Source organism: Falco peregrinus, chromosome 1, assembly GCF_023634155.1.
Source record: "Falco peregrinus isolate bFalPer1 chromosome 1, bFalPer1.pri, whole genome shotgun sequence".
NCBI classification, from domain to species: domain Eukaryota; kingdom Metazoa; phylum Chordata; class Aves; order Falconiformes; family Falconidae; genus Falco; species Falco peregrinus.
This window is the reverse complement of record NC_073721.1, coordinates 120,677,950-120,691,904: the sequence shown is the minus strand read 5'-3', so window position 1 is coordinate 120,691,904 and position 13,955 is coordinate 120,677,950.

Genomic DNA, 13,955 nt, shown 5'->3' with positions numbered 1-13,955 from the left:
ACAGCACACGTCCCCTGCACCCCCTTGCAAATGTGCCCAGTGCTGCTTGCAGCAGGATAAAGGATGTGTTGGTACAGCCTTCTGCTACACAGATAATAAATTTGAAAGCAACAGCAGTTCTCTCAGTCGAGGGAAGAGGCTCATCAGACCATTCATGCCCTGAAGCTGTCCGGGCTTGCACAGGGTGGTGGATCACTCCAGGAGGCCAAGCCGGCTCTTTTCCCTGCCTCAAGCAGTTTCTCCTTTCCAGGCAGCAGATGCAGTGTGTAGCAGTTGTGAGCCAGCACAGTGGGAAAAGTTTTAGTAGACACAACAGAAGGAGAGAGAAGTGAATGTCTTGGGTTCCTGGGAAGCAGCTGGAGGATCAAGAGCCATTCAGTGCTAAAACAGTGTCCCAGACCTGGGCATCATGTAAGAACTAGTGGCTACGGATGCAATTCAAGAGTGAGACTGCAGCTGCCCGATGTGTAACTTAACAGCCAGCAGAGACTTCACAGGCAAAACAAAAAGCTGTCCATGATTAAACCAACTCATTAACTGAACTCTCCCTTGGCCTTGAATAAGGTCCCCTCAGGCCAAAGCTGAGGGATCCAAACACAACCCTGTGGGTCAGCAGCATCCTGCGCTCTATGCTGTTCCCATTCAGCAGAAAGAAGAGGTGGGCAGGGTGGCACCTTCTGTGGCACATCAGTGTGAACTGGCAGTGGCAAGGCAGGGACAGGCAGCAGGAGCGGATCTGCAGCCCCACCGGCAGCTCACCTTGCACAGGCAGCCTCTGCTCTTGTAACTGCCTGCTTTGCACCTTCCCAGCAAGGAGGTTTAGAGTCCGTTCCCTGCAATAACAGCCTCCTTTGCACACACCGATTTGTGGCCTGCATGTACTTTGTTGAGATACTGGAGCTAAGACTGGACAAATTTGCCATCTGGTAAGCCAAGGACACGGGCTTCATCAACAAACACAGGGGAAACCTAATGCTTGCTTTTTTTAAATATTACAAAGCTAAAGACAAGGTTAGGAGGCCTGAAAGCAGATTGCAGAGATGACTGGAAGGACTCTGCTTTCCACTCCCTGACAGGCAGTGTACACAGGCATTGTTCCAGCACTAGGAGCTGGAAGATTCCCACAGAGAGGGGATGGGTCACCGAGTGATGGAGAACGTCCCTGCAAACCTGTGCCCAGAGAAGTGCTGTGGGCTTGTCCACGCATCCCTGTGGCCTCTGTTGGCTTACAGAACTTGGTATAAGCTTGACACTAGAAAAATCAAACAATGAATTTCTTGGCTTTCCTACCCTACACATTAGTGTACTGCTAACTTCCCATACACGCTGTCTTGAGAACAACATGAGAAGAGCCTCTGCCTGAGAAGGGCCATAGAGCTGCACTGCCCTGTTGTTGCTCTGCAGCTTTGAAAGCTCAGAGAGAGCTACCAGACACAGGCTGAAACAGCTACTGTCCATCAGTATCATTCTGCACTGCTGAGGTATCATGGGTCACAATTTGATGCTTTCTTCCTCAAGCAGAAATACTAAATCAAAAGTTAGAAAAAATGGTTTTGCTCCATTGACAAAGATTCAAGGCAGATTCAAAAGGTTCCAAGCATATAAATGTAGGGACTAGGAACAGTGAAACCTTCAGGCATCTTCCTTCAAGAAATGCTTACATGCCTAACTCCTACATCTTCTAGCAATCAAGTCTGGCACTCCGAATACAGAATTGTCTGAAATACCAGGTCATTGCCTCAGGTTCTCCACTGGGTCTCCATAACTGCATTAACTGGGACACTCATAGGCTCTCATTTGTTATTCTTGTCCCAGTATTTATGAAAGGTACGGGAACGGGTGTATGCAGATCAAACACAGAGACACCAGGCTTGGAGACTGGCCCTTGTGCCTGTGATATAAAACCACTTCATAGGAGCCTACATTTGTCAAGTGAGACCATCAGACTTCAGCTATTCCTAGAAAAGCTGCAAGGAAAGGAAAAGGCAGTGAATCTTCCAAAACAGCATGGCAGCATTGAGAGGCCACATCTTCCTAAAGCTATTGCATTTCTGTCACTGTTTTCTGTGGAGCAGGTCATTATGAATTACTAATTACCAAAGCAGGCCAGTCAGGTCCGTCACTGACCTGCTGTGTAAGCTGGGCAAAAAAATGCATCTGTCCCCATTGCACTGACTCAATGTAAATGTAAAATATGTGCACTGAAGAGGCTTCAAGCTTAATATAAGTCTTGTTAAGTGTTCATAAAGGATACCAAAACCTTTAGATTAAGATGTACAACAGAGGAGAATGATAGAGTTATAAAATCCATTTCTACAAATAACTCATATTTATATAGTGCCTTTCAACCTTACAGATCCCAAAGCTTTTTTTCAGCATAACACCCTGATATACTGTGTTCGCTTCACCTACCAGTTCAAGGCAACCTTCTCTCAAGTGAAATGTGGCAGCTGTTTAAAAGCCCCGAGTAGTAGTAACTTTAATAATAGCAAGGCATTTATATGGTCTTACAAACTTCAAAGAGTTAATTCTCTGCCCCTTCAGGAGGCAGACAAGGTTTATTATTCCCATTTCACAAAGGCAATATAACAAGAGTGGACAAGAGTGGAGAAAATCTGCACTCCCACAGATTTATAAAGCAGAATTCTGTGCATGAGCCTGAAGTGCTTTTAATCCCACACAGAAAAAACATATCAACATATCTTATTAAAAAAGTCCTTTACTAAAAATAACGATGTAGAGAGAGCTCTGATCTGGATTCTAACACCTGCCACTTCTGGTGAAAAAATTACCTCCTCAAGCATGTGTTGACATAGAAACATCATGGTCCACAAATGCTTCTGCGCCATGAAACAAATTGGGCGCTCAAAATATACTGCCAAGAATCAAACAATCTGTTTTAAGAGGACCCAAGAGTTACTAAAACCCTCTTGAAATATAGCAGGAGAGAAAGCTGCAGCAACACCAATCTCTGAGGCAGGCTGGCATTGTTCTTCCAAGCACATGCGGCTCCACGGTTCTTCCCAGCCTGCCTGCATCACACGACAATGATGCTTCAATGAGGAGGAAAATTTCCTTCTGTTATCCCCAAAGGTTCCACAAGATGGTCCTGAACTTGGGAAAAGAAAGTTACAAAATTGCTTCGATTTAACCTCTTAATCATTGCGAACTGGAGTCCTGGCCCCGGGTCATATCACTGTTCTCGTATTGTTTCTTCACTACGGCCTGATGCAGAATGAAATAGGAGCTTAAAACGACCCTCTTATCCCTGGATTCCCAAACACCTTCTCACACAGGAGCACAGTCTCCAGCTTTCATTCCTCCTGCTGTTTCCGGCCAAGGATTTGCCCTGTTGCAACTTACAGTCTTATTTGCAGTCTGAACTGAGAAGCACCCTCTTCTAGACCCCTTGGCTCTCTCACAATCTGGTTATCTAGCCCAGACTCCATAGCCTGCAGCATGAAGTCACTGTAAGTTTTGACATAAAGTCACTACAGACATGAGCAGCTTTGCAGTGGGGACTGCAAAAGTCTTTTCAGCTCCTGAACAACTCTCAGCTGCCCACAAATGAATCCGGACAACTGTGCATCCTTCCAGTAGAGCCAACCCCCTGCGGATGCCTTGAGTCACTCCTAAAACCTGAGCAATGCTTGGGGCTGGTGGAGGGTGAGCTGCGGTCTGTGTCCTGCAGGATCTAGGGCAGAGGGGCAGGGAAGCAGGAGAGATGAACTGACCTATGCCAAGCATCATCAATTCTCCAGCAAAGTGATTTCCATCATGGGTCCATGTTCGCTACATGAATCGCATCCCATTCATCACTGCAACTGTCTGGATGTAACTTTGCCAGCCAGGGCTTGGCGTCTCTCTCTCCAAAAAGCCCCTGATGTGCTGTGCAGCAGCTTCACAGGGCAGGACATGGATCAGTGCTCCTACCTGACTCACTCTGCCCCCTCCTCACTTCCCAGAAGCTGCTCCCTTTCATACCTCTGGCTTCATTGTCCCCGGAGAAACCTGCACTTCCACAGTCCCGATGCAGCCTCTGCTGCAAAAAGGTGGCTGGGGAAGAAAGAATGTCTCTACCGCGGTTGTCACTAAACGGCAGGCAGGTCCTGTGCCCTCCATCACCTGCATGCCTGTGAAGTGGTGCCGGGCATGGGAAGCCACGAGAGCAGCATGTTATGAAAAGCTGTTTCAGGGCCCTGGCAAGCACACCCTGGCCTGAATTCATAGCCTGGGGCTGACACTCACTTAGGCACACGACAGGGATGAAGAGGTCTGATACTTAGAAATAAAATGTGGCCCTTTCTGACACTGTGAAACCAAGAGCAAATTCATTTCCCACTGCTGTGGCACTAAGCTGACAACAAAGAGCTTTTCACCTTCTCCACTTTTGGAATAATTCATTTCATTTTGTGGCATTTCGCTGCCATGCAAGTCAAACACACCGGCAAGCATCTAAATGATGGCGCAGGGGAGAAATCTCCTTGACGTATCTGATGCCTTATGAGACAATGCAGAAGGCCATGGAGGACATGCTGTGACTTTGCCTCCTTGGCAGCCCCGATGCCAGGAAACTGAACACACCACCAGCTCTGCAGGGCATCACAGCCAGCTGCTGGCCATGGTCCTCTAATGCTACAGCCCAGGAGAGGAAGCACCTCAGCTCTGCTCCCTGCCTTGGTGGTGACACCAGCTCCATGGGCTTGTCCTGCTCTCTGTCTGCTCTGCGAAGTCTGAGCTTTGCAGGCTGTGTTGGAGTTTGCTTTCAACCTTGAGTAATGAGAGTAATGAAGTATGTTCTGGCGAGTCTGACCCATGACGTCAGTTGATTTCTCAGGACAACGGGGAGATTTACAAGCTTAAGACAGCTTACAGGTCCTTATTTACTTATTTATATCACTGTGAGGGTGGCGAGGTGCTGGCACAGGCTGCCCAGAGCAGCTGTGGGTGCCCCGTCCCTGGCAGTGCTCAGCGCCAGGCTGGATGGGGCTGGGAGCAGCCTGGGCCAGCAGGAGGTGTCCCTGCCCATGGCAGGCGGTGGAATGAGGTGAGCTTTAAGCTTTCTTCTAACCAAACCATTCTATGACTCCATGATTCTACGATCTACAGCTCTCAAGCTGAAGCCCAGACCTAGACACCCATATATTTGGAATCAGAGGTTGAGCAAGTAAAGAAAACGTTTAAATATTTCTCCCTCCTCTCGATTCCCTGCCTGTGGGATTACTATCCATCACAGGTATGAGTGTAAAGAGAGAGCTGCCTGCCTTTTCTCCACCGATGGCTCTGGGGAATCCCCGAATCCACATCATGGCAGGTGCATCACTGTCCTTCCCATGGAGAAAAGCATGACACAGCCCTTGCTGGCTGAAATGAAAGGAGAGTGAGGCCCAGATCATCCTGGCCACAACTGTTGGGGTGAGGTAGTGGAGCATAGGATGCTCCCCGTCTTCAGCTGGTGTAAGTCAGCAGAACTACCCTCAATTATACCACCTGAGAAGTAGTTTTTTCCCATTAAATAAACCCTGAGGCACTTTCTTTCCTTTTTTCCTCTTTCCCTCTTTAATTCCGAAAGAATCCCATTTAATCTGTAGGGAGCTTTTCCTGAACAAAAAACCCCACCAGGCTTGACCCTGACCTTTGCAAATGGAAATATGATGTAGTGAGAACTGAGACCTGAGAGTCTAGCATCTTCAGTTTTGCTACTGAAATACAGCAGGTTATTTCACATTTCTATTATGAGCCTCAGATAATGGGGAAGAAAATTAGGTAATTCCATTTTTTTGATTAGTTGGTTTTCTTGTCAGCTGGGAGATGGGATCTGAGGTATATGGAGAATGGCTGGAGGCACAGGATGAACAGCTGGTCATAGATATTGTTTGGGATGCTATTTCTGCATGACCTGCTCTAGAGATATCAAAAGAGATTGTGTCTGTCTCCCCTGACATTTATACCTGTTTTTCATCGCTGACTTCAAAGCAGTTGCTCTGCATTTGCCCACATTTGAGTGCGTAGGGAATCAGGACCATTGTTCATAGATCGTCTTGAACCTTATCTAAGTTTTTACATGATCGAAAATGAGTTATGTATGGAGACATGAAAATTAAAGTACATCAGGGAGCCAAGCGATAGCAAGATGTGCAGGAAAGGGAGCCTTGCCAGAGCTGACAGATAGCTGTTTATGGGGAGAATTAGAAACTCTAGTTCAAAGCCTGCAAATTGCACCATGAAAGCAGATCCTCCTCATCACGGAGACTGGCTGACTTCTACAGGCAGGTACGTATGAAAAGAAGAGTTTGCAGAATCAAGAGCAGTGTTAGTAAAAAAAAAGAAGAAACCCCCAAAAGATTACTGCATGAAACATCAATAAGCACAGCAAGAAACAGCTGGATACTAGACAACCTTTAATCTAGAGAAAAAAGACACAAACCCAATGTCTAGAACAGGGGTCCTCAAACTACAGCCCGCGGGCCAGATACGGCCCCCCAGGGTCCTCAGTCCGGCCCCCGGTATTTACAGACCCCCCCTTGCTGGGGGCTGTCGGGGGGGGAAACCAAGCAGCAGCAGATGACTGCCTGCCACTTCACCCGCGCGCCGCCCCCTCTTTAAAAAGTTTGAGGAGCCCTGGTCTAGAAAGTAAAGCCTGATTAAATTTAACAATAATTTTTTTAAAACAAGAAAAGCAATACATATGATTAATGAAGCAAAGTATTTGCTTTCCCATCTCATGGGGTCTTCAACTCCAAACATTCTGGAAAAGATGCTTTAGCGATACCTGTTGGCAAGCTCAATTGAGGATTGAAAGGAGTAGATTTGATGCTCTCATGCTTCTTTCTGATCTTAAAAATCTGTGGGCATGTTTGGATTTGGTAAAGCATTTGATATCATATCATAAAATTTAGCTCTTTGGATGATCTGAATACAATAGTCCATGGACCAAATCACAGCTGAGCAGCTGCAAACAAAAAGGAATACTAAACAGGGAGTTATTGTGTTATAGAATTATGTTTATTAGGGCATCACAGAGATCAGGTCTTTGGTCTTTTTTGACATTTTTATTGATGACTCTAAAGAAGGACTGAACAAAAGGATGACAGGCATTCACAAAAGTGACACCAAGTTGAAAGGCATCACAAACACCAGGGAAACCAGAAAGATAATGCAAAGGAATCTGGATAGACTAGAAACTCACGAGTGAAAATCTCTCAGTGCAATGAATCTCAGAGCTGGGCAGACTGGAAATCTCGTATCTCCTGATGCCTATAGGCTTTAAAGGTGATGCTCATTAAGATCATGCTGTGGGAGGAAAGGCCTAAAAAGTGCAGTGTATGGGGAGATGCTCCGTCTGAAGCCCTGGAGATATATGATACACCAAGCCAGAAGGAAAACAACGAAGAATCCTTTAGCACTTTCAGCAGACAAGCCATTTAATAAAAATGTCTACCAAGAATCTTCTGTAATAAAACTCGATGTATCATTTCCGTTCACTGAGCTAGCGTCATGCCTGCAAACTGCACAAGGCTTTGTCTCCTCAATGCATTAATTTCCATCCAAATGCCTGGGCAGAGCCTCTGTTAGCAACCTCTGTTGACAAGAGTGGATTATTCAGGGAAGCGTGACTAACTCTCTCTTATTTCTCTGAAATCTACACTCGCTTCTCTGCTGGCAGATGAAAATTCACGAGTGAAAATGTCTACTGCCTTTCCTTTGTTTCAGTTGTTCGGGCCTGGATTTAAGGAGGGATTGTAGAGATCCCAAACAGGGGCTAGGACTCAGAATCTGCTGTGGCGTGCTGGTAGTCTGCAGTTCGCTTAACCCCTCTCCCAGCACCTCTCAGGTGGAGGAAAAGGGCAGTAGGGGCAGGCAGAGGACTCCTAGGGACGCTCTCAACTGCAAATGAATCGCTGATCTGCAAGCCCTAGGAGAACTGGGCAAATTTAGTCTAGAGCAACTCTTCTGTGCAGGTTTCCCTGCCATGCTGTGGGATCCCTGCCTTCAAGAGCCCACACCAGCAGCTAGGAAAGAATATTCTGGAGGAATGGTAGGACAGAGCAGTGCAGCCAGGGAACTGGGACAAGAGAACCCGATGCCAGGTTGCTTTAGGTGGCCCTAGAGCACCCAGTGCTAAAGGATTTATTTTATTAGGTGGGAGCAGAGGAATGACCTCTGCATGTAGGTCCACCCCACCCTGTCTGGCATTAGCTAATGCCCACTAGCCTGTGGAGCAACTGTCTGCATGAATCCATTTTTCTGTGACCTACAAGCACTTTCCAATTTACCACTCGCATTGCTCAGCCAAAGCGCTACGCACAGAGCCGCATGCAGAGCATACTGTGCCGTTGCACCTTGCTCTGTTGGCCTGCTCTGCTCCTGAGCATGGCTTTATCTCTGTGAAATAAAGGTCATTATGGTCTTGTGCAGGTAGCGAAGGCTTTGAAGAAACGCTTTGAAGTACGCTATAGAAGCAGACATTATTACCCACTGCCCAGGGATTTGGAGAAGGTTTAGTCTGATAAAAAGGCTTTGCATTCTGCTGGCAGGAAGCATGACATAAAGTGGAAATTCTTCCAAGCTGAATTCAAATGAGTTGATTTTTCTATCAGCCCTTCTTCTAGAGAATGGGTGTGCTGTTCCCCGGACTGTGTGAGGTTTAATGCTCTAACAAGGTTCACTCTACCAGTAAGAATTCACTGGGCAGAGCTGTGCTTAAAGTTTAGGACTGAAATTTTAAGGGGCTTGATTGGAGATGAGTTTTATGGTACACTGGAAGATAGTAAGTACATCTGGCTTGTACTCGGTGCTCAGGATTCAGAGGGGTCTTGGTGCTCAGGATTTAGAGGCACAGCAGATTTGGCAGGGGACAGGAGCTGGAGCAGAGGACAGATTAGCAAATCCTCATAGCTAGGACCACGGTGAATTAGCCTCCTTATGGATGATTGTAACTTATGTTTGGCTCCAAACAGTGCTGTTAGACCCCTACCCTCATAAACACTACGTTCTTTCACAGGCGTTTGGACTGGGCAAAGAAAATGGGGAGAAACAGGATAGGCTTGCGGACTAGGCACCTTTCGTCTCAACTGCAGTGAACCTATTGGCATCCCACAGGTGAGGAAAGGATGATGGCTCATAACAGCACTGACAGCAGATGTTTAGTGCCAGGCAAATTCTTTACAGCCAACCTTATCTGAAGTGCTTGCTTCCAAAAATCATCAGCTGTATTTGGGGTGATGCTGAAAACATCTTAAATGGTGTTTCAGGCAGCAAAACCAAGAGATGGGTAGAAACTGTAGTTCACAAAGGCTGGCTTAAGTGACAATTTGCGTAGTGGGGAGTGACATTTATATGGTTGATTTAAAGGTGCTCCGTAAAGGAAACAAATATATTTTACACCTACTCTTCATGTGTAACAGAGGCTCAAGAATTTAGTTAAAAAACCTTGTTTGTTATTTGAGAACTCTCAAGACATTTTCCCTTTCTGCTTTGCTTTTTAAACAGAGTGAGAAGTAGGTGTGAATTTTTTTTAAAGTGATGAGATACGTGAATCTTCTGAACATCTAGATTCTTACCCCAGGTGTCCTTCCAATATTTGAATTAAATAGATGATAACAAGCAACAGGGAGTTTCTAGCATTTTAAGAAATAATCCTTCCTTTCCTGATTGCTTATCTTTTATCTTTTGATCTAGCAAGGTCCTAATCTTACTATTTCTCCACTCATCCTTAGATACCCTCCAGCCAAAAAAAGATAAGGTTTCATGTTTCTAAAGTAAAACCAGAAGAATCCTATGGAAATCACAGCAAAAACAACTAAACAAAAATGCCACTAACAAGCCACAGCGTTCAACCCTTTTTGAAAGCAACAAACCATAGCAAGAGCTCATGGATTTTCCCCTGTCACTACACTTTTTGGGATGTCCTCCTCCCAGTATTCATCTTGCCATGAAACAGTCTTAGGTCTGGTTCACACTGGGGACCTGGAAGCCCAGCTGCAGTTGTTAACAGATGTTTTCCTGTCTTCCCCAGAGTGGGTGCCACTTGTGCATCTATCTACTAATTCCTGTAACAAAATGCCACAAGGGCTTAATCTCACAGCTTCCAGGGGAGCTGCTCCACCCAGAGTTATTCCAGGCGACTCAATATGACTGTCATTCCAGGGGAAAGGCCAGTGAGGAGATGACAGCTCCAGGCATTGCTCTGTTAAACCAGAACTAAAGTCTGCTGCTGCTTAAAGGGGAATGTTTCAGCAGAGCCAGGAGGCAGTTTGCCTCATCCCTGCTCCATCGGGTGTTAGGATTCCTGTGAACTGCAAGCAGATGTTTGGCAAGCTGTGTTGCTTTCGGTAACTAGCTCTTCTGTGGCACTTTGGCGTTGTACATGCTTTACAAAAGAGCACCCAGGATCAGCAGGGTCACTCCAGCCACGGGCATGGTGCATCATGAAGTAGGGTCACTCCAACCACAGGCACGGTGCATCATGAATAGAGTACATAACTTCTCCAAAGGCGCCCGTCGGGGTGAGATGTTCCACCATGGGATGAATGCGTAAGTCACACAGCAACTCTGTGAGCTTCAGCATTTCTGGAGAGCAGCTACACACTCCAAAGGGATGTCTGCACTCCGTTTGTCATGTTGCTCCGTTTGTTAGAGTTGCTTTCATAGTGGCAATGACCATGATGTGTTAGTGCAGTATCCTACAAGGGCTCAGGTGGATTCTCTGCTTCCTACACCTGTGCAGGGCTTTTAGGACATAGGTAAGCAGGTACTGATGGATGAGAAATACTGTTACGGCACACATATTTCCCCTTTGACCTGATCTGATTTATCTCTCCTGTGATAACAATGCAAGTGCGTTGTCTGGGGGTGACAACAGTTCAGCTGGACAGGGAGATGGTACACGTAGGGGTTAAAATCCAATTCTGGTTTGGTGGGGTTTTTTTTCACATCCAGGTCACTTGTAATTCTGGATGGAGTCCTGTTTCTTGGCAGTCACTTTAACATCATCAATAAACTCCAAAGCCATCTGAGGCTGCAAGATTAGCAGCTACCATCCCAATGAATTTATTTTATGCAGCTGAGATGAAGAAAAACAGTCTAAGGACACAATCTGCAAATTATCTTTTAAAAAAAAAAATACATTACTTGAATTATTTGTCAGCTTCCTTCAGGTTGCACTTCAGTGGGCCAGCCAGGACGTACCGCATGAATAGGCAGCGAAGCAGTGGGAGGCAAAGTCATAATCGGCTTTTGTGTTCTTTGATTATTGTTATCCAAACTAAACAAAGATTTGTGGTTTACTGGTGTCCTTCTTTTCCCTGTTTTTTTTTCAGATTAACTGCTACACTGCGACATTGTGTATATTAGTGATACTGTAGGAACCTGTTTAAGAGATAATCTCTGTACCCCGGCTTAATGATTGCTCCAACCTTTGTTTAAAAGAAATCTGCTGCTTATCATAGACTCAAATTGCCAGCCTTCCACAGCAATAACACTGGCTTTTAAGTGTCTGTAAAAAGCCATAAATGCTTTAGAGGGTTATAGGAATAACAGGCTAATGTAATGTGCTAACTAGGAATGTGCAAAGGAGTCAGACTTGTCCAAGTATATCTGAAGCTGTTGCTGGCTCTAGATCACTGGTCTTTAATTAGCAATAGGGCTTCACAGCAGCCCTCAGACCACTCGTGATAGATGAGGCATTGCAGTTTTACTGCACTGCTGGTTGAGGTTATCTGTCAATAGTCACTGGAAGAATGATTAATCCTTGCAATTTTCACATGTTTTCTTGTCTGACATCCAAACTCAAAGACTCTCTGATAGAGAACTGGTCACTCCTTGAATTTATATATTTTCTAGTAGCCTGGGGTTTTAGTTTTGAGACGTCAGAAGTGTGCTCATGTTGCGCTGATCCCTTACACATTAGACTTTTATTTCCTTCCTTACTGGAACTCCGGTCTTTGTCCAGAAGCTGTATTACTTCTGCAGAAAACCCTTGGGAAGGTGCTTTGCCTCATTTTGTATACATTTCATTTCTCACAGAGAAACACATATTCATTCCTGCAAATCGAGCTTGCCTAAACCCAGTGATGGAGCCAGCTTCAACTCCTTTGCTTATTTCTTCTCTGCACAATTTCTTTCAAATTCTCCCCTATTCTGAGAGCTAAAAATACATCTGGGTGCTGCCTGGAGGCCATCAGAGAGCACAAAGGAAAGGGCAGCCTGAGCTTCATATGCATTGCTAAGCAATGCAGGAAGAGCCTTCCCCAACAAATGGGGATGCTCTTGTAATAGGCATCCATAAATACAGAAATCCGCCATTCCCCAAAGCAATTGCATACAGAAACACTCTCGCTCGTTTTATTTAGCCAGCACCAGACTCTTCTACAGAAAGTGCAATTGCTACTGACAGCTCAGAGTTATAATGATACTGAACAGGTGTAAACTGGAAGAACAGCTCAGCAGGGAGAAAAGTGACACCACCTCCCACCCCTGCCATCAGCAGAGCCTTCTCCTCGAGGTTTATGTTTGCATCAGGAAAGAAAAGCAAGCTCTCATCAGAAAGGAAATCAAATATTTTCTGCATTTTTCACTGACTGTGAATTTCCTCTCGACTTCTCAAAGCCCTGTTCTTCTACCAAAGCTCTCGGGAGTGCAGGCTTTCACATCAACCACTGCTAAGGGGAAGATGGAACCAAGATATAGTTTCCTCGTTACCCAAGTGGGACACTTTGTCCTATATACAGGGAAAATGTGACTTACTAGGTAAAATCTAGACCCCACAAATGAGTCCTGATCCTCAAAAGATGACTATTCAGATAAAATGTTTAATATAGAAGGGCTGATAAACTCCCCTTGCTTTTATTTATTACTGCTCTGTTCAGAACAAACCACATGATGTCATTGAAGAACACAGTTGCGAAATCCTACATTCCAGACCAGGAACCAGGAACGATTCCCAAATTAGGCAAATGGCATGCGAAATACCAGTAAAGCATCTATGAGGAAAAAAAAAATCCATTAAAAAAAAACCCAAACAAAAAACTCTGAAGCCACATGAAACGAATTATGTTCTCCAAACCTTCACCTCAAATACTTTTACTGAAAAAGTCCTCAGTATCTTGAGAACATGGAGCTAGGATTGCAAAGTCAATTTAAAATTCAGAAGAAATATTTACAGATTATTAATATAGCAACAATCTGCAAATATTTCCTTTGGATACTGCCATTTGACAGAGATTTTGGATGTCTTGCTTCCCACTTTAACAGTATTTTTAGGAATGGGACTGCAAAAAAGCTTCCACGCTTCCTCTGCTCCCACAGCCTATTTACTTGTTTGAATGTTGATATGAAGAGCAAGTATAATGTTATTCTGAGAGCTGAGTCTTTGAATTGCTGCTCTTTCTTTCAGGATTAAAAACCTGGAAGATCCTACTCCATGGCCACCCTCGAGATGAGGGCCCTTTTCCCCCTTCGTTACAGTTTCGGGATTCCTTTCCAGTATCATATTTCTTGAGGCTGGTTTAGTCTTTTCGCTTCAGGGGTAAAATTTCCCTCTTCTGGCTCCAAAAGAAGTTAAGACAGCAAGGACAGCTGGATCAGTTTATGTTGTCTAAAGTTAGCTGAGATGCTGGGAAGTCCTCAGGAGATACACTACCTCCTGGGGCTTTGTGCCTCGTTCTCAAGCAAGTTCAGCCTTTTTAATGTACGGAGAGGGAAAGACTGAGCTAAATACCTTGTATATCTCAGAAAAAAATGGATCAGAGCTTAGATATTATTTTCCTAAAATCGGTCACTTGAGATTTCTACTAAACAGATGGGAACAAAGCCCAATCTGTCCTAATTAAAGAACAAAACCAAATTAAATTGTAATTGAGTAGTTTCTCAGCATCCTGCACAATGTGGTGGAATATAATGTCCCATTGCACTGCAGAATGGAGACACCATAGCCTAAGTCTAGGTCCTCCAGG